A 22,426-nucleotide genomic window follows, 5' to 3' on the forward strand; every position below is an offset into this window, starting at 1 on the left:
GCTGCTAAGAAGAGTTAGTCCTCTCCAAGAACATGTTCCTGATAGGTTACCCAACCCAATTTTACATCCCTAACTAGATATACATATGGGCAACAACAAATAGACTCAACAGATATAAATGTAGATATAGACAGATAGCACATACACATACATAAATATATGTAACTGTAGATAGATATTTTTCTTTGTGCCACTAGCTCACAGAAAATGACATGGAGACATATAATTGATTATAGAAGCTCAGCCTATAGCTTAGGCTTGTCCCACTGGCTCTTATAACTTAAATTAACCCAATGTGTATTAATCTATGTTTTGCCTGATGGTTTTTTATCTCTCTCCCATCTTGCACCTCCTGTATTTTCTCTGTGTCTTCTGGCATCTTTCTCCTACCTAGACCCATCTCCCCTTCTTCTCTCTCTGCCTGGAAGTCCTGCCTAACCTCTTCCTGTCTAGTTATTAGCCATTCAGCTCTTTATTAAATCAATCAGAAGGCACCTTGGCAAAGACACAACTTGGTGTACAAAAGATTATTCTACAACATATATATATGTGTGTATATATATATGTATATATATATATATATATACACACATATATATATATATAAAATAAGAGGTTGTGGAGTTGAGGAAACATGGAAGGAATAGAATGTTCAGTGAAAATGATGTAAATGCAATATCCATGTATGAAATTCTCAGGAAAAAAATGTTATAAACAGAATCCAGGCAAAATACAATCTCTATTGTATACCTGAACACTCACGTTTACTGTGACACTATTCACAATAACCAAGTTATGAAAACGGTCTATTTGCCCATCAAAGAATGAAGAAATGAAATATGATATAAATATTTTAAATGGAATATTATTCAGCCATAAATAAGAATGAAAGTGTGTCATTTGCAGGAAAATGGGTAAAACTAGACATCATCATGAAACAAAGCAGTCTTGGAAGCCTATCTTATTGCTATGATAAAGGAGGAAATGGAGATCTTTGGAGTCTTTTCATAAAGGGCACACTTCAACATAAGCACTCTGTGTTCCAAACCTAGTCTTCTCCCAATTCTTCCTGCTGCTGCTGCTGCTACTGCTGCTGCTATTACAAGGGGGTAATATTCCAGCATATGGCCATAAATATTCAGCCAATAGTGCCCCCCCATTAAAACATTTTCCTTCTTGTGCATAACATGGGAGGAAAGGGTCACAAAATTGAGAGTATTAGGGGGAAAATTAACCTAAGCAGAGCGAAAATGATGACAAGGGAGTGAACGTATTCAAATCCTGTTTTATGCATGTATGAAAATATCATGGCAGCCATTATTTTGTACAATTATAATATGCTAAGTAAACCTCAAATTCCTTGACTTATTTAGTTGCAATTTTTCTTTTCATTCCAAGTTATATGCTCTATTTTTAGCTGTTGACTCAACAGAGTTTTAAAGCCAAATAGAAAACAAAATAAATAGTAAAAGTCCAAAAGCTTCAAGGAAATTGATGGAAAAGATGAGTAAAGAAAGAAAGAGGATTGAATGGAGTTTTTTGTTGGCATTTACATCATACTAAGGGATGAACAGCCCCAGACACCAGTGGTGTCTATTCCCCATGTTGTCCTTCAAGCCTCCCTGGCCCTCTTGATCTCCACCACTCACACTCACCACTGCACCTTCCTCAGTAGATCTGGACTGCTCAGTACATGAAATCATGTAAATGATTAAACACTCCTTTATGTGCTAATGATTCCATTCATTTACACAGCAAAGAGCTATTTGATACCTGCAGAGTTTTAAGCAATGTTCTGGCCACTGAAGATCCATCCAGTCATGAACAACAAGTATAATCCAAGCAATACATATCATTTTAATTTTCCACAAGCTATACTTCCCAAAAGTAAAACAAAATAAGAGGGAAATTTTTAGTTTGATATTTTGTGTACCTAAGTGTGTCCAAATTTTAATGTTTCAATATTAATCAATATTCCCAAACAAAAATGATATAGTTTACTTTCTTCAATTGGTCTTTAAAATGACAGTGTAACATTTAAGAGTTTAACCTTTCAGACAGTCCACGGCCACCACATGGCTAGTGGCTGTCATAAGGCAGACTGTGTCTGGTGTTTCTCTTTTAATGACAATAGATGAATATACGGAGTTAGTTGTTGTTGACTTAATTTTTTAGACACAATTTATTATCATTTCCTCAGTCCATTATCTAATTATAAATTTTGAAATGTTGACATTTTGTTATTTCTTACAAATTTATTGCCTGGTGCTTTTCTCTAGAAAAGAATTTTACCACAGTAGCTCTTTATAGAGTCTAAATACAGTTCTTTTGTATATCAGTTCTCACAATGATCTAGTTTCCTAATATCTTTGGAAAAGGTCCATTGGGCACATGGGATACTATCATAATATGTGGATTTTAACATATATATTTTGTTTTAATCTGATATAATTATTATTGCTTCATTATTACCCCAAATCTTATCAGAATCAGTGCTTTCAAACTGAGTTCTGTGGGTTGTTTTGTTTGTTTGTTTGCTTGCTTTATTTAACTCCAATAGTCTTCAGTAGTTTCTCTATTTATCAATATGCAGGACATATTGAGCTTTATTATATGTTTCCTGCCCCAGACCTGGAATTAGCCATTTTTCTGAACTCCAATAGACAATGAATTTAGAGAACACAGTATACAGGGAAGAAGAATACTTGAGGGAGAGATGAGGGAGGAAATCTGAAGAAAAAAAAACAAACAAGAAGAAAAAAAAAACAAACAAGAAGACCAAAAAAAAAAAAAAAAACAAGAAAGACAGTACATCCTTATAGTCCAGGAAAAGCCAAGAAAACAAAAGAGGGAAGATGTGCCTTAAGACAAGGCAAAGATGAGCTGCGTCCAGTTTTAGATTGGGTGAATTTAGGAAACCCCAAGTCTCAGCAATTTAGACTCTGTGCTGCTTAGCTTTTGCCAACTTCACACAACTTGGACACACCTGAGAGGAGGGAACCTTAGCTGAGAAATCACATCCATCAGAGTGCCCTTCAAGTCTGTGGGGTATTTCCTTTTTCTTTTTATTGAAAATAGATCCTTTTTCACATAATATATTCTGATTAAGATTTCCCCTCCTTCTCCTCCTCCTAATTGCTCCCCACATCCCCTCCCCTACAGATCCACTCCCTTTCTGTCTCTCATTAGAAAAGAATAGACGTCTAAGAAATAATAAAATATTACAACATAGAATATGAGATAAGACAAAAATTATCACATTAGAGTTGGGCAAGACAACTCATTTATTAAGCCTTTATTAAACACCTCCCTGAAAGGCCCAGGATGACACCAGGACCTTTAGTTAGGACTGAGATGTGAATGCAAGAACAGCACAGACCAAACTACCTGCTCATTAGTTCAAATCCAACATCATTTCCCGTTGAACCAGAGTCTCGTGAGCTTGAAGTACTCTGGCTCATCACTCTTACAGCAACTGGAAATTCAGTTTTCAAAATTGCTTTTAAAGGCCAACAACCAGCTGGAAGGGAAGGGGAGAAGAAATAACCACTCATTCACACACTCAGGAATCCATAAAAACACTGAACTGGAAGCTATAATATATACAAAGAGAACCTGGTGAAGACCCATACAGGCCCTGTGCTTGCTGCCTCAGTTTCTGGGATTTCATATGAGCCTTGATCATGTTGCTCTAGAAGATCTGGTCTTGTTGGTGTCCTCCATCCCTTCTGGCTATTATACTCTTTCTACCTCCTCTTTGGAGGGATTCCCTGAGCCTTGAGAGAAAGGTTTTGATGGAGACAGCCCAACTAAGGCTAAGTGTTGCAAGGTCTCTTACTCTCTTCATGATGACTGGCTGTGGGTCTCTGTATTTGTTCCCCTCTGCTGCAGGAGGAAGCTTCTCTGATGAGGGTTGAACAGGGCACTTATCTATAAGTATAGCAGAATGTCATTAGGAATCATTTTATCTGTGGGATATTTTATTAATCAATGATTGATTTGAGAATGCCCACCCCACTGTGGTCAATGCCACATCTGGGTGGGCAGGTGGTCCTAGGTTCTACAAAAGACGCAGCTGAACAAGCCGTGGGGAGCAAGCCAGTTAGCAGCATTCCTCTGAGGTCTCTGCTTCAGTTCCTGCCTCCAGATTTTTGTTTTGAATTCCTGTCCTAACTTGCCTAAATGATGAACAGTGGAAGTGTAAGCCAAATAAACGCTTTCCTCCCCTAACATGGTTTTGGTCAGCATTTTATTATAGTAAAAGAGAAGCAAACTAAAACAGGAAGTGGTCCCAGGGAGTGGGCTATTGCTATGGCAAGCCTGATCATCTAGTGTTTGGAATGTTCAGCCAGAAGTCACTGAGAGCTCGATTCTTAATGGGCTGTTCTGGGGAACATAAAAGTATGGAGAAATTAGATGGTAGAGGCCTGGCTTATGAAGATTCCAAGGGAAGCAAATACTAACAGGGCTATTTAAGTGATACATTTGAATTAAGAATCTGTGGTTTCTGGTCCGCTGAGGCTGAAAAATGAGCTGTGACTAATGAGAGACAAAATCTTCATGGAGGCACTTCCTCTGAGTCAGCACACAGAAGATGTGGCCCAGTGATTGTTGGGGTGGTGGTAAGGGGGTAAGGCTGTATCTCAAGCTATGAACTGAAAAGATAATGTTTAAGAGTCTTCCACATAGTAGTGACTTTAGAAGCATGAAAACGACAAGATTGAAGAGGTCATAGGGAGAAGCTGAGACATGGCAATGTGGGGCAGGGTTTGAGTCGCCGCAGAAAGGCCAGGAAGCCACTGGTGAAGGTGTAATCTCAGCTGCAGTAGAGACTCCAAGGTATTAAAAATGCCAGGGTCAGGCTGGAGAGATGACTCGGCCGTTAAAGGCTAGGTTCACAACCAAAATATAAAAATGCCAGGGTCATACGACAGCTACCAGGACAGGAGCCGGTGTGGAGTGGACCTGGCCTGAACCTATGAGATGAGCTATATGTGCTGTGTTTGGCAGAACTGAAGATGTGAAGTAGTCCAACCTCTTTGGGGCCCAGAAGATCACAAGGGATGAAACTCAGCTACACTGCTGGATCCTGGTTGCGCTTTTATATAACGACAACTGTGAGTCTTCCTTCTTGGAATAAATAGTACTTAACTTGCTTTTTTACTTACTATGAGCCCACAGTGAAGATACTGGATATTTTAAAGAGACATCAAGTGCTCGCTTCGGCAGCACATAAACTAAAATTGGAACGATACAGAGGAGATTAGCATGGCCCCTGCGCAAGGATGACATGCAAATTCGTGAAGCGTTCCATATTTTTAAACTGAATAGCAACACTGAATACTGTAGAGATGCACTTTGCTCAGTAATACTTGAGTTGTTGCAATATTTGATTATCCATTTGGTTGTTACAGAAAAATTCTTAACTGTAATTGATGGTTGTTGCTGTGATAGTATATTGCCTGTATTTCTACCTCTAGTAATGGGCTTTATGTGCTAGATTTTAATATCCTTGAGCCTGGGCAAGTGCACAAATCTTTTTAAAAGAAACATGGTTTACTTGCACAAAACTGATCAGTTTTGAGAGATCTTTAATGCCCTTGAAGTGGTTTTTGTGGGTGTGAAACAAATGGTGAGAATTAGAATTGGTCCTCTTATTATAGTATTGAAATTAAGTCTACTTAATTTATCAAGTCATATTCATGCCCTGATTTTATATACTTGTATCTATCAATAAACATTGTGATACTTGAAAAAAAAAAAAAGAGAGAGAGAGACATCAAACTTTCAAGTGATGGAATAATAAAAAGACTGTGGAACCTTTAAAGATGTCTTATATTTTATATTGTGATTTTAATATTAGCATAATCACAGGAGCAAACAGGAATGGAAAGGTTATGGTTTAATGCTGTTATGTTTATGTGTCAAGTTAACAACGGGCCAATTATTCTGGTTAGTTTTTTGTCAACTTAGCAAAAATGGAAACACCTGAGAAGAGGAATTGCCTCCATCAGATCATCTTGCAGGTACATCTATGAGGCATTTTCCTGATTAATGAATGACGCAGGAGGGCAAGTGGTCCTGGATGGTTTAAGAAAGCAAGCTAAACAAGTTGTGGGGAACAAGCCAGTAAGCAGCATTCTTCCAAGTTCTCTCCTTCAGTTCCTGCCTCCAGATTCCTGCCTTGAATTCTTGCCCTAATGATAGACTTCCCTTGATGATGGACTGTGATACGGAAGTGTAAGCCAGATAAATGCTCTCTTCCACCAGGCTGACTCGGTCAGGGCTTCATTACAGCAATGGAAACTTAATGTGGACAAACTTGTGCTCCTTTTTCTCCATTTTCTGCTCACTCATATAACTGGCCCTAATCTCTTCCTCAATCTCAGCTTGAATAGTCGGTTGCCTGCTCAACATCTCCATTTGGATATCTGGAATGAGTCCCTAGCTCAGCAAATGCAAATTCTGAGCTCTTGATTTCCATGTCTAATTCCAAAGTACGTCTCCCCTCGTGCCTCCCATCTCAGCAAATGCTCAGTCCTCCAAGTTAAAAACATGAGAAGCTATTATCACTTCTCCTCACACCAAGAAATTCTGTCAGTTTCCCACCTTTCTCCACTTCTACCGTTCTCTCTCTAGCCACATCCACCTCACTCACCACTTGGACGATTTGTGTCAATTTCATGTTTGTATTTTCATTTTTAAACTTTATATACACTTTATCTTTGATCTGAGTAACAGCCAGCACTGCGATTCTAGTACATCAGTTAGATGACGTCACATCCAAATGTGTCTCACTAAAGAATCCAAAGATCCGGCCTTCCAATCTGGATAAGATACAGGATCTAAAGATGTTCTACCCACCCTCTTCATTCCTTTAATTACCAAACAACCAAAACCCTCTGGACAAAATCTGTATGTTAGATATAAAAGCACAGTGCTGGAGAAAAGAAAGCAGCCGCACTGGAGAGTTCAGGTCTGGAAGAATGACGCAAGCTTTGGTGTGTTTTGTGGCATGTGTGTGCTTACCCGAAACACCAGCAAGTACACAGACAGACAGACAGACAGACACACACACACACACACACACACACTCACTAGCCATTTGTTCTAGTCATAGAACAGAGCAAGAGAAAGTGGAGAAGAGCATAAACATATTGACCATAACTGTTTGTTCCAGGTGAATACCAGGAGAAAGAAAGACACAGCCAACCATACTCTGCAGATGCTGCAGCCTTCCGGATCCTGGCACTGTGCTGCCTGCACCTCTGCCCTGCTACAATGAGGCACTATGCATTCTCCTTCGACCTAGAAGAAGGAGGTAAGGAAATCCTGCAAAGACCTCTATGCATACAATTCAGAATCAACACTGCAGAAAATCCAAATTTAAATGAATTTGGAATGCTTTTTAGAATTTCTCTAGTCTCTAAAAGGCAAAAATGGGACTAAGACAGAACAACACTTCAAGACTTTGAGAGCCAAACTGACATTTGAGCCACTGCCTACAAAGGTATGCTAGGATGAGCATTTTTAATATAAATGCTGAATCCTTGCTAAAATAGAAGGTTTAAATAGAAAATAGTCTCATATCTAGTACTCACAATGCTCAGGATGAAATATAAAACTACTCATTGTAGCAAAATCATTAAAAAAAATCTCAACTTAAATAAGGAAAGCTGGATAAAACACAACTTTATTTAGAGGTTCCATGTGTTGGAATTTTCTGTAATAAATCTGAAGTAGCCACAATAAAATGTTGCCATAAAAATTGTAAATTCTCTTTAAACAAGGAAATAAAAGGCTTAGGAAAGAAATAGAAAATAGAAAAAAAAAATAGAAGTTTTAGACCTGAAAACTACAATGAATGAGATTGAAAATGGATCCACTCAAGAGCAGCCTGGAGATGAAAGAGTTAAAGAGTCAGTGTTTTTCAGGAGATGACTGTGAGAGGGAGGGGGATAGAAGAGCAAGTATAAAGATACCTATGTGTGAGCTCATCTCATGTTAACTTAACAGTTAATTAAAAGGAGAGAGGAACTATAAGAGAGGTTGAAGAGGTAGGTCTAAAGGGAGGGGAGGGGCGAGAGGGTCACAGAGCAGATGTGACACGAGGTACGGGATGGACTGTTTGGAAGGAAGAAGAAACCAGCGCACATGGGGAAAGGGTTGAAAGAAGGCAGAGGTGGGTCTGAGTAAGAATAGAGTATGTGGAATGTTATCCACATGCAACCGCGCGCACACACACACACACACACACACACACACACACACACACACACAAATACCACCCCAAAAACCAGTACATCATATGCTATCTAAAACTAGTTAATGATTTTATTAGAAAATAAGTCAGTGCAAAAAAAGGGGGGGGGAATCAGTACATCTGAAGATACAGGAATAGAAATTATCCAATTTCAACAACAGAGAGAAAATACATTGGAAAATGAGCAGACCTCAGAGGCTACAAGAAAAAAAAGAATATTTACATCATCTGTGTTCTAGAGAGGATAATGTAAAATCCTTTGTGTATGTGTGCGCACGTGTGCATTTTGTGTATATATACATAGGCAGGTGTACACACACGTGTAGACTAAAATTTCCCCAAATATAACACATAAACCTACAAATTCAAAGGCCTGAGCAAAGCTCTAACACAATAAAGTCAAGAAAATCTAACCCTAATCACATGATAACCAAATTGTCACAAACTGAAAGCTAAGAAGCAACCCCAGTAACAAGTAGAGGGAAAAGATTGTACCTAAAGCAGAAAAAGTGTTACAGGGCCGTTACAATGACAAACAATGTATTCATCAGAAATCACAGGAGGCAAAGTGAAGTGCTATGATGTCCTTCTTAATGAAAGAAAGAAAAGCCATCAATCCGGAAATTTGTACCCAAAGTTTTCTTCAGAAATGAAGTTCAAATGTTGGGATTTAGTCCAGTGACAGAATGTTTACCTCAGAAATGTTAGGTCCCAGAACCAATCCCAACACCAAAACAACAACAACAACAACAACAAAAAAAAAAAAAAAAAAAAAAAAAAAAAACAGGAAGAAAGAGAGGGAGAGAGGGGAGGGGGTGGACGGAGGGATGCAGGGAGGGAGGGAGGGAGGGGGGGGAGGGGGTCGACGGAGGGATGCAGGAGGGAAGGAGGGAGGGAGGGAGAGGGTCGACGGAGGGATACAGGGAGGACAGAAAGAGGGAGGGAGGGAGGGAGGGAGGGAGGGGGGGGTGGACGGAGGGATGCAGGGAGGGAGGGAAGGAGGGAAGGGGTGGACGGAGGGATGCAGGGAGGGACGGAAGGAGGGGAGAAAAGCTATAGTCAACATCAGGAAAAGGAAAACAGAATTTTTCCCTGGAGTACCGGGTCTACAAGAGTGGGGAAGTAGAGGAACAAAAAAGAGAACTACAAAGCCCTAACCAGAGCTGAGAAGGAGATGTAGGGCCTCCTCCCAACCTCCTCATCCTGGCCTTCCTATGTGCAGACGCCCTGCCTGCACCCTGCTGCCCTTCCAGCTCACCAGCATCTCCAAGGCCTTCTCAGTGCAGCTAACGGCCTGCCATTTTCAGATTCCCTAAAACTCACCTGCAGTGAGACTTCTCTGAGCATTTCTTACAAAACAGCACTGTCCATCACTCTATTCCATAACTCAATTGCATTTTTGTTTGTAAAATTGATTATTTGATATTACATACTGTCCAATTACGTTGTCTCTTCACTAGAATGAAATTGTCTCCTATTTTTTTCACCAATATATCTCCTAGCATCAGAAAAAAAGTGTTTGGTTCCTAGTGTATATGAACTTTGTATCGCTAGACTTCTAAAAGATATCTTCCATTTTGACAAAAGTAGAACTCTCTGCTTCTGTGGCCATTGTGGGATGATATGGCATTAATTTAACATATTAATGACTAAATTAGGGGGAAAACACAAAATGCAAATTAGATATGCCTATTTACAAAGAAAATGAATCTAGAGAAAAAACATGAATTTTAGAAATGGAAGGGAATTCAATCTAAGGAACATTCAGAGAGGATGAAATGAAAAAAAAAGTTGGTCAAATGGTACCAACTTACCCAAGATGGAAACACACTGTATACAATGATGACCACAGCTAGTAATAACATACTCTATGCTTGAACATTGTTGAGAGAATAGATTTTATGTAATAATAATAAAATGATAAATAATAATTTTTAAACTGACAAATAGGAAAGCTCACTGCCTCTGGTGGCCTGAGATAATGGCATAAATGTTCAGAACAATAGCAGCATACTGTGACCAATGAGGAAGCAAGCCCATCAGCAAACCCAGGACACTCAGAATGAAAAGGCCCCAAGAAGACAAGGGGTCATCTTTATGCCACCTCATCTGTGAGCAAAACAGATCTGAATTCTATCACTGTGTTTCCTACTCACAATACTGTAAATTTTATCATTATTATTTTAAGCAATTCATAAAATAGTTTCTATTTGATTCTAATTGAAGATAGCTGAAGCTGTTTTTAGTTGGGGGCTTTTGATTCTTACAGATGAAATTATCTCTAATTGATACAAGATTTGTATTTTATTTCTCCTTTTAGGAATTTCTCTGAAGAAAATTAATTGAAATTAGTAGAAAATTTTTCTTACAAAGTGATTGTTAAAATATTATTATATAATTTTTTACAATAGTTGAAAAGGAAACGTCAGCATATAGGATCACCCAAATGATTGTGCAACAAATAAATTTAAAAATTTGCTTGTAAAGTCCCTTAGCATAAAATATCATAATGCTAAATAAAATTAAAAAGCATAATGTTTTAGAAGTCATTCAAAGTCTGGTAGAAAATATACCTAAAATGTTTCCTTTGTAAATGAGGTTATAACTGACAGTTTCAATTTAGTTTTGTTTTTGTGTTGTTGTTTTTAGGTTCAATTTTTTTTTTTTAGAAAATAAAAAATAAACTAAGAGCATGCAGAATTATGTTCATGAAAACAAGAAGTATTTCAATAACATGAATAAATTTTAAAATATGCTAATTTTTATAACATTCGCAAATATCTAAGCATTTATAAGGAAATCTATACCTTTTGTGTGAAGTAGTAAGACTATGTATCTATGTGTTTCATGTTGCTCTCACAAAGAGCATTATTAAATTAAAAATCGTACGTGTATTCCTCTTCAGTAGGGTGATCAATTACCTACCAGTGTTCTGTTCTTTGTTTGTGATTGTTCATGCTAATTGAGCCAGATAAACAAAGGGCTTTTTTTCTTCATATGGGGATGGGAGGGTGGGGGGTGAAGGGTGGGAAGCTGGGGTGTTGAGACAGGGTTTCTCTGTGTTGTGTAGCCCTAGCTGTCCTGGAACCCACTCTATATAGACCAGCGTGGCCTCAAACTCAGAGATCTGCCTGTCTCTGCCTTCCAAGTCCTGGGATTAAAGGCGTGCATTTCGTGGCTATTCATACAGTTCATGTACAGTAATTCCACAAGTTATCACAAGCAATAAAATATATTAACATCTTCTTTTATTAAAAACTAATAGTGTACAAAGATATAAATATATCGTAAGTGTAAAGTGAAAGAAGCCAGTCAGAATGGGCTACCACAGTGTTATTCTATTTATATGACATCATAGAAAAGGAAAAACTATGATAAGTAAGTTGTTGCCTGGCATTTGAGCCCAGAGGGGAGAACTTATCAAGTGGAGACATGGAATTTGGAGTGTGAATATTATTGTAGTAGTGAATTCATGACATTGTGCACTTGTCAAAACCCATAGAACACTGAAATACAAGGAATGAACTTCAATATATATAAATATTAAAAACAAAAAACTAGGGGCTGGACAGATGGCTCAGTGGTTAAGAGCACTGACTGCTCTTTCAGAGGACCCAGGTTCAATTCTCAGCACCCACATGGCAGCTTACAACTGGCTGTAAATCCAGTTCCAATGGATCTGATGCCCTCACACAGACATACATGCAGGCAAAACAGACAAGACAAGACAAGACAAAACTATTTAGAAGGAGTGCAAACTGTGGCAAAATAAACTGTAACTATTACCAACTTAGGAAATAACCTGACAGAAGAGGATGTGTAGGTAACGTTGGAAATTGACAAAGTCTGTGAAACAGAAGGGAGAATGATTAGTATACAAACCCTATACTCTAACTGCTGAAATCATGCACTCAATTATATATATATAATTATATATATATACATATATATATATATATATATATATATATATATAGAGAGAGAGAGAGAGAGAGAGAGAGAGAGAGTATTAATAAACTGGTGGCAAATACTTTGGAGGAGACCACAGACAAGGAAAGAAAGAAAGCCAGGATGATCTGTGTGGCTATGGCTCAAAGGGAAAGAATGAATTTCTGCTTAGCCTAATGCAGACCCAGATGGTTGTGTTCTAGAAATACTATAGATACGTATATAAAAGGCCAGAGAGAGAGAGAGAAACATAGATACAGACACAGACACAGACAGACACACACACACACACACACACACACACACACACGCACGCACGCACGCACGCACACACGCACGCGCTTCATCAGCCAAGAAGGATTAAGTGCAAAGACATTCCAGTAGGAATAAACACAACTAGTGCCTACATCATGGTTTCTAGTTCCATTTTCTAATAAGAGGAATGAAAATTACTTGGCATAATGACTTAATCATGAACTCAGGATGGACATAAGTCTAGAGAATGCTGAAGTGGTTAAAAATAAGAAACACAGGACACATGAGCCAGATGAAAGGACAAAGTTGGAACCATGTGAGCAACAAAATAATGTACAAAAAACAAAGTACTGTCAAATTATAACTCCCTGTTTGAGGTCATAGAACAGATAAAGGACAAGGCAAACAGAACATCAACCCAGGAATTTAGAAGTTAGTGAATATTAATGTATCACTATTACTACTGATCAATATATAATACCAATATACGTTAATGAGGGGGAAGAAAGTGTGTGTGGGAACTTTCTGCATTATTCTCACAATGTTACTATAAATCTGCAATCTAAAAACTAAAATTTTGGGTTTTGTTTTTTTTAAAGACCAGTAACATAGTATATTTCAAAAAAACATACACACTGGAAAACTGCCGAACTCAGCTAATACCAAGACTTTCTGTCAAACACAGTATGCATGAATGAAATCCCCAAAGAACTAGTAACATAGTATATTTTAAAAAACATACACACACACACATACACATACACACAAACTGTTCATCACAAGGAGTATTCTATAATAGCTGAATCCTGACCAAGGATTTGGACAGAAATTACTGGAATTAGGAAGAACCAGATAACTAAAACTCTAAAGATGCCCAGAAGAGCATCATGATATGGTTACTAAGTACAGAAACCTTAAAGCAGAAACAACATTATTGCATTGGAAAAACACAATCTTTCTAAAAACTAGCTCTTTATAAAATTATTCAAAGGGTTATTAATCCCTTTTCACCTTTTTTAAATGAAAATGAAAGAGATTTAATCAAGCCTGGGGTGCAGCAGCATTATATTCATGTTCTAGGTGTGGACATGACCACTTCACATCCTTACAAAGGTGAAAAAATTAAGAGAGGGAGTGTTTAGAAGCAAAATACTATCTACAAAGCCCCAGCTCTGCACATAAAGACTAATGAAAATTTTATTAAAGGTTAATAAAAATATTAAAATGTTATTTCTATGGGAAAATACAGACTGCACGAAGCTATCAATTTCGTTGCTGAATTTATTTGGAAGCAAATCAGACACATGAACTTTACAGCAGTGAAAAAAATAATATAAAGAGAGCAGGAAAAAAATAATTATGTTGCTGGGCAGTGATAGCACATGACTTTAATGCTAGTACTTGGGATGCAGAGGCAGGCAGATCTCTGTGAGTTTGAGGCCAACCTGGTCTAGGACAGCCAGGGCTATACACAGAGACTCTGTCTCAAAAAAAAAAAAAAAAAAAAAAAAACCACACAACCATATATGCTTTACTACAAATATTTTATTGCATCTATTTCAGATTTTGACTTCTTGGCAATGTTGTTACAGTGAGAATCCTATCCTGAACCCACTTTTTAAAGAATTTGAATGGATATACCCTCTATAAGTTGATAATATTCCCCCAGAAGCCATAGGTTATGAAGTTAAAATCTCAGCGGCAGATGAGATATCACCTAGTAAATTTTTGTTTATTTTAGGGAGGCCCCAGAATCCCCTAAGATAATACAGGCTATTGTCATTGCTCTTGGCTGCCCACCGGAACTTGAAAGTAAGAGTGTATTGCTGAAGACAACATACACTTTGGTGATAAGATATGGAGAAAGCAAACTAAATTAACATGGAAACTTCTTCCCAGATGTTTAGCATTCATAGTACTACATAGGCTGTGGGAGAAAGGGTCACCAACAATTTTAAACAGTTGTGAACCCTGTGAGCTACAGTTGCACCTGTCAAACATGACGAATTCTGTAAGGCAATGGTGGCATCACTGTCACAGGGGCACTTAACTGCTTTCTGATTGAATTTCAGACCCACTTCTAAGAGGGATACAGATGAATTGCTAAATGGTCTTATTAATAGAAAACACAGAGCCAGATATAGGGGTGAAAACCTGAGAGAGATCAGAGGAATAGAGCAGCCACATGCTAACCTCACCTCACCAACTCCGCAGCTTCCAAAAGAGAGACTTCCTGTCTACCCACTCCTATGTGCCTTGCTGTTCTGCCATCTGATTTGCTCGCCCTGTCCAGCTACATCACTTCCTCTCCCCCCCCCCAGCACTGTCACTTCCTGTTTGTCTGATCAGACCTCCAGATCTCCATGGTTAACTAGTGTTGGAATTTAAGACATGTACCACCACGCCTGGCTCTGTTCCCAGTGTGGCCTTGAACTCACATAGATCCAGACAGATCCCTGCCTGCGAAGTGCCAGGATTAAAGGCGTGTGCTAACATTGCATGACTTTTGTGTTTACTTGTAATGGCTGGCTTTTTTCTCTGATCTCCAGGCAAGCTTTATTTATTCAAGCAAAAACAAAATATCACCACAGAGGGAACTTAGGATGGTCCTGCAAACCTATTCAGATGCCCATGGCTGTGGAGGTCATAAGCTCTGGATGAACTTACTATAATTGTTGTGCCAAGTGGTTATGTTGTCAAAGAAATTCCCGTGTTTATACCCATAGGTTAGTGTGACACTCAGCCCTCCTTAGAGAAGCTTCTTGTTGCAGTGGAGAGCAATTAATATAGAGAATAAACGAGGTTGGAGTGCTAGCTATATCTGACACTTGAGGAGTGGAGGAGGCCATAAGTGTGTGAAGTCACAAGTGAATGTATGTGGTTGACATAGTGTTGTGTGACAAGACTTTCCCTGGGAAAACACAACACATATTTCTACTCACCCCAGATGGGGAGCCTAGCACAGACCTAAGTACAGATACTAGTCTGTACTCACAAAGTCCAACCTGGTGAAGCATTGAACTTCACTGGGGTTGCTTGCAGGAATATAGTTGAGAGGTCACTGACAGACACAGAAACAACTCAAAGACAGTGCATCACCAAAGATCACTCTGGGCATGCGTGACACATCACAAAAGCTGAAAAACCTGTAGCCTGCCGCAGAGCCTACAGACAGCTCAGTGGGTTAGAGGGTGTTCCTTACAGGCGCCCCCGCTGATCTACGCCCCTTCCAGACAGCTCAGCAGGTTGGAAACCATGCTTTCCAATGACTTGGCTGGTCTGTGCCTCTTCCAGGCACCTCCGCTGGCGTCTGCTTCTTTTTAGGCTGCTCGTTTTGTCTCAGAGCCTTCTTTGCAGCTTCTCTTGTCTGAGATTGATTCTCCTCAGTCTTGATGGTTTGTATTAGAGGATATCCCCAAGGAAGCTTCATCATACCACACAGACACTTCTTCAACCATGTTCATTGTTGCTGTATTCATAATAGCCAGAAATTGGAAACAACGTAGATGTTTCTCAACAGGATGGAGAAAGAAAATGTGGTACATTTACACAATAGAGTATTAATTAGCCACTAAAAAATGAAATCATGAAATGTGCAGGTTGTGGCGAGCCACAAGAATGTATCATAGAGGTTCAGCTGTGTATTAAAGCTATACTTTGACCGGCCAAGGGTCTGTCAAGAGACAAACCATTTATTGTGAATATTTCGTGTTATCCAGCTCTTAAAATTTCAGCTGTCTTCCACTATGAAATTCTTGCATGCCCAAATATTTCCAGACCCCCTGAACATCTAGGTAACTAACTCCCCTGCTGAGCCTAGGGGGACAAGCTGGCTGGACATAGCTTTGCTTCTTGTGCAAATGAAGCTCAGATCATCTCCTCCCCTTGAGGCCTAGTGGCTCTCCAGAGCAGCTGACTGAGAACAAAAGATGTTTTTACATATTAAGGTGGATGGTAGAGTGGAGGAACATTCCTGAGGAGGCAGAGCAGAAAAAGAGAAGACAGACATTTTTCTGTAGAGCAGACAGAACAGCATGGCAGCATGGCCAGAGAGAAGAGAGGAAGACAGAGGTTCCATGGAGGGCGAGCAGATCTCGGGTAGAGTTTTCTGAGTGCCAGGCATAGAGAGTAGTAGAGAGGGAGAAAGAGGATACAGAGGACGAAGATGAGGCTGGAAACATAAGAGCTTAGTCGTTAGCTGGACTATGAGTGGGAACCGGACAGAACTAAAGCTATGTAGACAGGATTTCAGACCAGAGAAATACAGTAAATGGATAATGAGCTTGGTATGTCTGGAGTTGTTCCTGCCTTGAATGCCTGACGGAGCCATAGCTGTATTGATGAAATTTTGTCTTAGAGGAATAAAGTTAACAAACATAAGAAGATAGTGTACGTAGATTTTTTTTTCCGATTCCCACACCGGATGTATCGAAATCCCCAGGACCCTGGGAATTGAACAGCAGGTAAGTGGATAGAACTAGAAAAGTCACCCAGACTAAGGTAGCCCAGACCCAGAAAGACAAATATGGTATGTTTCACTTACACATGAATATTAGCTTGGTTCCCACTGATAATACAATCTGTTTAACCACAGAGGTTAGATATAGAGTAAGGGACTAGGGGGGACAGACAGATCTCCCTAGGAAAGGAAAAGAGAATAGATGGTTTGGGAAGGATAAGGGGGGATCAAGTAGAGAGAGGGAGAGAAGGGACCAAGGGAGGGAACACAGGGAGGAACAGGGAATTTGAGGGCTAGTTGAGAGCTAGTATAGAAACCTAGTACAGTAGAATCTTCTTACTGTATATATATTTGAAGGTGATCTAAATGAAATTGCCAAATACTGGGGAAGACAGAGCCCCAACTGGCCATCTCTGGTCAACAAATACAGCTTCCAGTACTGGGACTGGGTTACATTTAACAGAGTTGTTGGCTACAGGAGTCCCATGGGACCCCAAACAACCCAGGCTGTTGCCAAGACTATAGGTTGCTCTCTGAAAACTAACAGAAAGACCCCATTGCTGAAGACCACACACACACACACACACACACACACACACACACACACACACACACACAGAACTGATTGCACATGGAGAAGTCAGGCTGGTGCCTCCGTGGAGCATTCACTCCATGCTACAGTCTTTGGTACAGAAAGGTACTCTCCATGCTATCAAAGGGGAAACATAGACACCAACACAGTTGCAAACGCTTTCATCCACAATTGTTTCCTACCTCCAAGATATGCTAATGCAATGGTACACAAAGCTGTTGGGAGTAACCAACCAATATCTGATTTGACCGAAGGTGCCTACTGCAGGAAATGGAACTCAGACTCAACACTGCTTGGGTAACCGAGAACCTGACACTAGATAGCAAAGAAACCTAGGGGAAAACGAAATACTACTGTTTCAAAATATAGCAATAAAATGACTCTGATGACATTTTGCTATACTCAGAGAAAAGTTCCTTTCTCAGTCATCATCAGAGAAGCTTCCTCCCCATACCAGATGGGAAAAAAATACAGAGATCTACAGCCAGACATTACTTAGAGAGTGAGAGAACATACAGCCCTAAATGGAATGTCTCCATTAAATCCGCTTCCAGAATCAAGGCTTGGGAAACCATGCAGAAGAGGAAACAGAAAGAGAGTAAGAGCCACAGGGTTTGGAGACCATCAAGGAAACAAGGACAGACTTCTAAATCAACAGAATTTAAACACATATGAACTCAAAGTGCCTGAAGCAGCATGCACAGGCCTGCATGTGTCTGCACCAGATCTGAAAGGAGAAGTGGACACATGCTCCTATCTCCAACCCAGAAGCTCTTTCCAATGGATAACCACATACAAATGACACATGCTCCCATCTCCAACCCAGAAGCTCTCTCCAATGGATAACCACATACAAAGGAAAACAGTTCTGTCCAAGGGAGTGTCACTGGGTAAACAAACTACTCTTAAGGATACATCTCATGCCCACAGTAATGGCTGACAGAAAATGAACTCAACAGCATCTCTGGAGGTTCCTTGCCTCATAGTGTCGTGTCAGGACATTTTTATTTTAAATCTTATTTCTTTAATTTTATTTTTTCTTTATTTTAATTAATTTATATATTTTTATGTTTTTTCTCTCTTTTTACCCTTGGTCCTTTGTGGCTTCCAATTTAGTGTGTTTATGAGATCCTGAGTGTGTAAATGAGTGAGTCTCTAGGTATATATCTGTTTCTTGTGCTTTTTCTTGGGCGTTTTTTTCTTTCTGTTTGTTTTTTTTTTTCTGTTTCAGTGTATTCATTTTTGTTTTGTTTTATTTATTTTATTATTATCACTTAGAAGTCTGTTTATTTTCTAAAGAGAGACAGAAAGAGGGGTAGATTCGGATGGGAGGGAGATTGGGGAGGAACTGGGAGGAGTAGAGGGAGGGGAAACTGAATCTATTTGTAATCAAATGTAAATAATAAGTATTAATAAAACTAATAAATCAATTCTTGGTAAGCATCCATTATATAAAACTGAATTTCTTCCACTATAAACTTGATTTCAATCATAGTGAACACTAGTCAAGAAACAGTGGTCCTAACTGAAAAAGAAAGTGGAAATGTAGTTTCAGACTGGAGGATAACTTTTGAGATTAGTTGATGTTTCAGAAATCTTATAGAAAACAGTTTTAACCCACAATTTGCTGGACAGAAATACATTATATGGTACTATCTTGTTGTTGCATGCCTTATTCATCTACCTCTACCTAACTCAGAGTCTAACACACAAAGGTGCTCAGTACTTCATTAAATTCACTTATCCTGCTGTTTCCTTCTCATGTGGGTTTTAAAGATATTTTATCCCAAATTATGTAATATTCCATTACGAGTTAATACTGATCCTGACCCTCGGAACCCTGAAGTTCCATGTTTATTTTACCAATCTGTTTAATCCAAGAGAAGGCTCTTCTGTTACAGTGCCGACGATGCCTTGCTCTGCTCTCTGCCAACTTGCTTTCCTCTCAACCCCTGCATATACCAAGATCTTTCCTCTTTTTTTCATAATTTTTATTGATTCTTTGTGAACTTCACATCATACACTCCAAGTCCACTCTTTTCTAAGTCCTTCCATAGCTACATTCCACCCTTGTAACCTCCCACCACCATCAAAAAAAGAAAAAAATAGAAAATAATTTTAAAAAAAAGTCTCGCTGTGGGAGCTGCAGGACATCATGGTATGTCACACAGTATACCCTTTTGTCTAGCCAGCTTTACTTGTAAGTGTTCTCCATCATGAGTCATTGGTCTGGTTCAAGGCTACTGTGTTGTGCTACACCATCAATATTGGACCCTCCTTGGCCTTGAAGGGCCATTTCAAATTTCATTCCTTTAGTCATCAACCGATTTAAGGTCACTCTCAATACTCCGGGGTCAGTGTTTGTTGGAACAACTTTGACATGTTAAAGGAAGAAAGTGAGAGTAGTCAAAACCAATGGAGCTGACAAAATGAATATGAATTTAGGCAACTGATAAAGGTTAAATACAATAAAGCAGAGTATTATACAAGGAGGCTGAGAAACACTTGTAACATGTCTTTTTTTTGGACCACCAGATCCCAAATAATGACGCAGAAACTTTTTATTAATTATGAAAGCTTGGCCTTAGCTTAGGTTTGTTTCTAAGTAGCTCTTAAAACTTGAATTAATCCATTTATATTAATCAACACTCTGCCACATGACTCTTTACCTCGCCTCAGTATCATATGTCGAATTCCTCCTCATCTGGCTGGTGAATCTCCCACCTCAGAGTCTTTCCTAGAGTTCCTATCTCTGCCTGGAAGTCCCATCTATCCTCTTCTGCCTAGCTATTGGCCATTTGGCTTTGTATTAAACCATCAGAAGTTGACTTAGGCAGGCAAGGAAGGACAGAGACACATCTATACACTTTCTGCGGAAGGTTGTTGGGAGAATAAAATTTGAATAGCAAACCTATGCGATGCATGATTTAAATATGTCAAATTGTTTCTTTGTTGGGGAGGAGGAAGGTGGCTGATGGAATAAAAACTGTCTCAGCGTTATGAGATAAAGGAAAAAATAAGGAGTAAGATTTCTGAACTACAAGGCCACTTGTGGATGTACCCTGCCTGCTGAGCAGTAAACACTGAAAGAGAAAGTGGAGTTCTCCTCAATTAAAAGTGGTTTATAAAGGATGAGATTGGAATCACAACAAAATCATGTGAGTGAGTAGTTTTACTTCCAACTATGAGAACCAGTTATCTGTCTTCTAAACTATGAAACAGTGAATATGGAACAGAGGCAGTGTGAGTTGTTTTTGCTTTTGTTTTAATAGCCTAACTTTCCTAGGTAATTCAGATGGTTTAACTAGAGAAGATCTTATTTTTATTTATACTATATATTAAATGTGTAGATTTATGGCTTGTAAAGGTCAGACAAAGGTCAGAAAAGCATTCTTAGTCTTGACCTATGTCCAATAAGTCATGAAACCCAAATGACAGAAAAATAATGATGCTTAGAAGGAAATGGTGGACCCAGTTAAGGTCACAATTTGGTATAACATGCTCTGGACAAGACGAATGTTCAATCGCATGTTCTGGTAGTGCAGCATAGAGAGAGGAAAAACCTACCCATGCTCTGAAGGCTCCACAGCCAAAATAGAGTGGTCCATTTTAATTTTCAGAGGAATTTGGTGAACAAATGACTAGATATCCACCAAACCTTGGTACTAATGAAAAATACAGTGCATTCTGAGAAAATCAATATATAGTTTGCCTGAAGGTATCCCAAAGGAAACATTCAGTTATTGAGGTTTAAAATACGTTAGCCCCAGAATAATAAAATTCTTGAATTGCAGGCGTTTGCAAGAACAGCAGAGGGGTTAAAGACATTTTATATTTTATCAAAGCTCTAAGCTGCTGTGCAGAGTCTTTATGCATTTCAGATTTTCCTTGCGGCTTCTTCCTGCAAAAGCCTTGGCCACGCCCTCGGAGCACTGCTTTCCGTTCAGGCCTTGTCAATTTACCCTTCAAATCAAACACTCTCAACAGCATGCCCACCTGTCTCCTACAAGTTCACTGGGTCACTGAAGGTCAGGTTGGGAGAACTGGGACATATCTTAAGGAGCAGGTATTTGTCAGTATCTCAGTACTGTTTTTGTTTTGGGAAAATATGTACTTTCTTTCAAAGCCACTTTTTTTTAACTTTGATTTTAATTACAGATCTTATTTAGCTCAATGGCATGAAGAAATGAGAAATCATTTTATAAATAAATGCATGAAAAATGTCAGTCAGTACCAAATATAAAGGTCTAAAGTTATTTCTGTGAGGAAAGAAATTTAAAGCACCCTAAAATATAGGTTGGAAAATTAGCACTTCCATTTGGATCAAATCGTGAGTTTAACTCAGAAAATAATCTAATTTGACCTGAATGATCTATATTAATCAGTTAATTAGCTCTTCAGTATCAATTTACAAAATTGTGACTTGAAATCCTCCCAAGGAAAGAAAACAAATTGTCTCAGAAATAAATCAGACACGATGGAGATAGGTTGCCTGTATTACATATTGCATTTTTTTATCAAGTTAAAAAATTATCAGCAATCCAAGGGATGATTGAAGATAAGCCTTTTTTTTGTGTGTGTGGTTTTTCAAGTAAAGTTTCTCTGTTTTTTCTGTGTAGCACTGACTGTCCTGGACCTCACTTTGTAGACTAGGCTGACCTCGAACTCACAGAGATCCACCTGCCTCTGCCTTCTCAGTGTAAGCCACCACTGCCTAGCCAAAGAGAAACATTCTTAAAAGCCTAATTTTGTAGAATCAATTATAAATTCAATGCAAGTATTTAAACGTAGCTTTTAGTAAAAGAATTTTTCTTCTAATAAAAGAATTGCTTGTGGATGCTAACAAATGTTTGTCTTTTCTGAAAATGCTAAGTCATCTACCTTCACCCATGGGAAGACCTTTGAGAAA

At 38.9% G+C, this 22,426-nt stretch overlaps 1 non-coding gene across 1 annotated transcript; it reads left to right on the top strand.

Annotated features, from left to right (window-relative positions):
• Positions 1-5,213: 5,213 nt before the first annotated feature.
• LOC114697402 lies at positions 5,214-5,320 on the top strand. Its single transcript, XR_003735176.1, has one exon. It is a non-coding gene; the product is annotated as a U6 spliceosomal RNA (small nuclear RNA).
• The last annotated feature ends 17,106 nt before the right edge of the window (positions 5,321-22,426 follow it).

The sequence above is a fragment of the Peromyscus leucopus genome, chromosome 11 (assembly GCF_004664715.2).
Source record: "Peromyscus leucopus breed LL Stock chromosome 11, UCI_PerLeu_2.1, whole genome shotgun sequence".
In the NCBI taxonomy this organism is placed as follows: Eukaryota; Metazoa; Chordata; class Mammalia; order Rodentia; family Cricetidae; genus Peromyscus; species Peromyscus leucopus.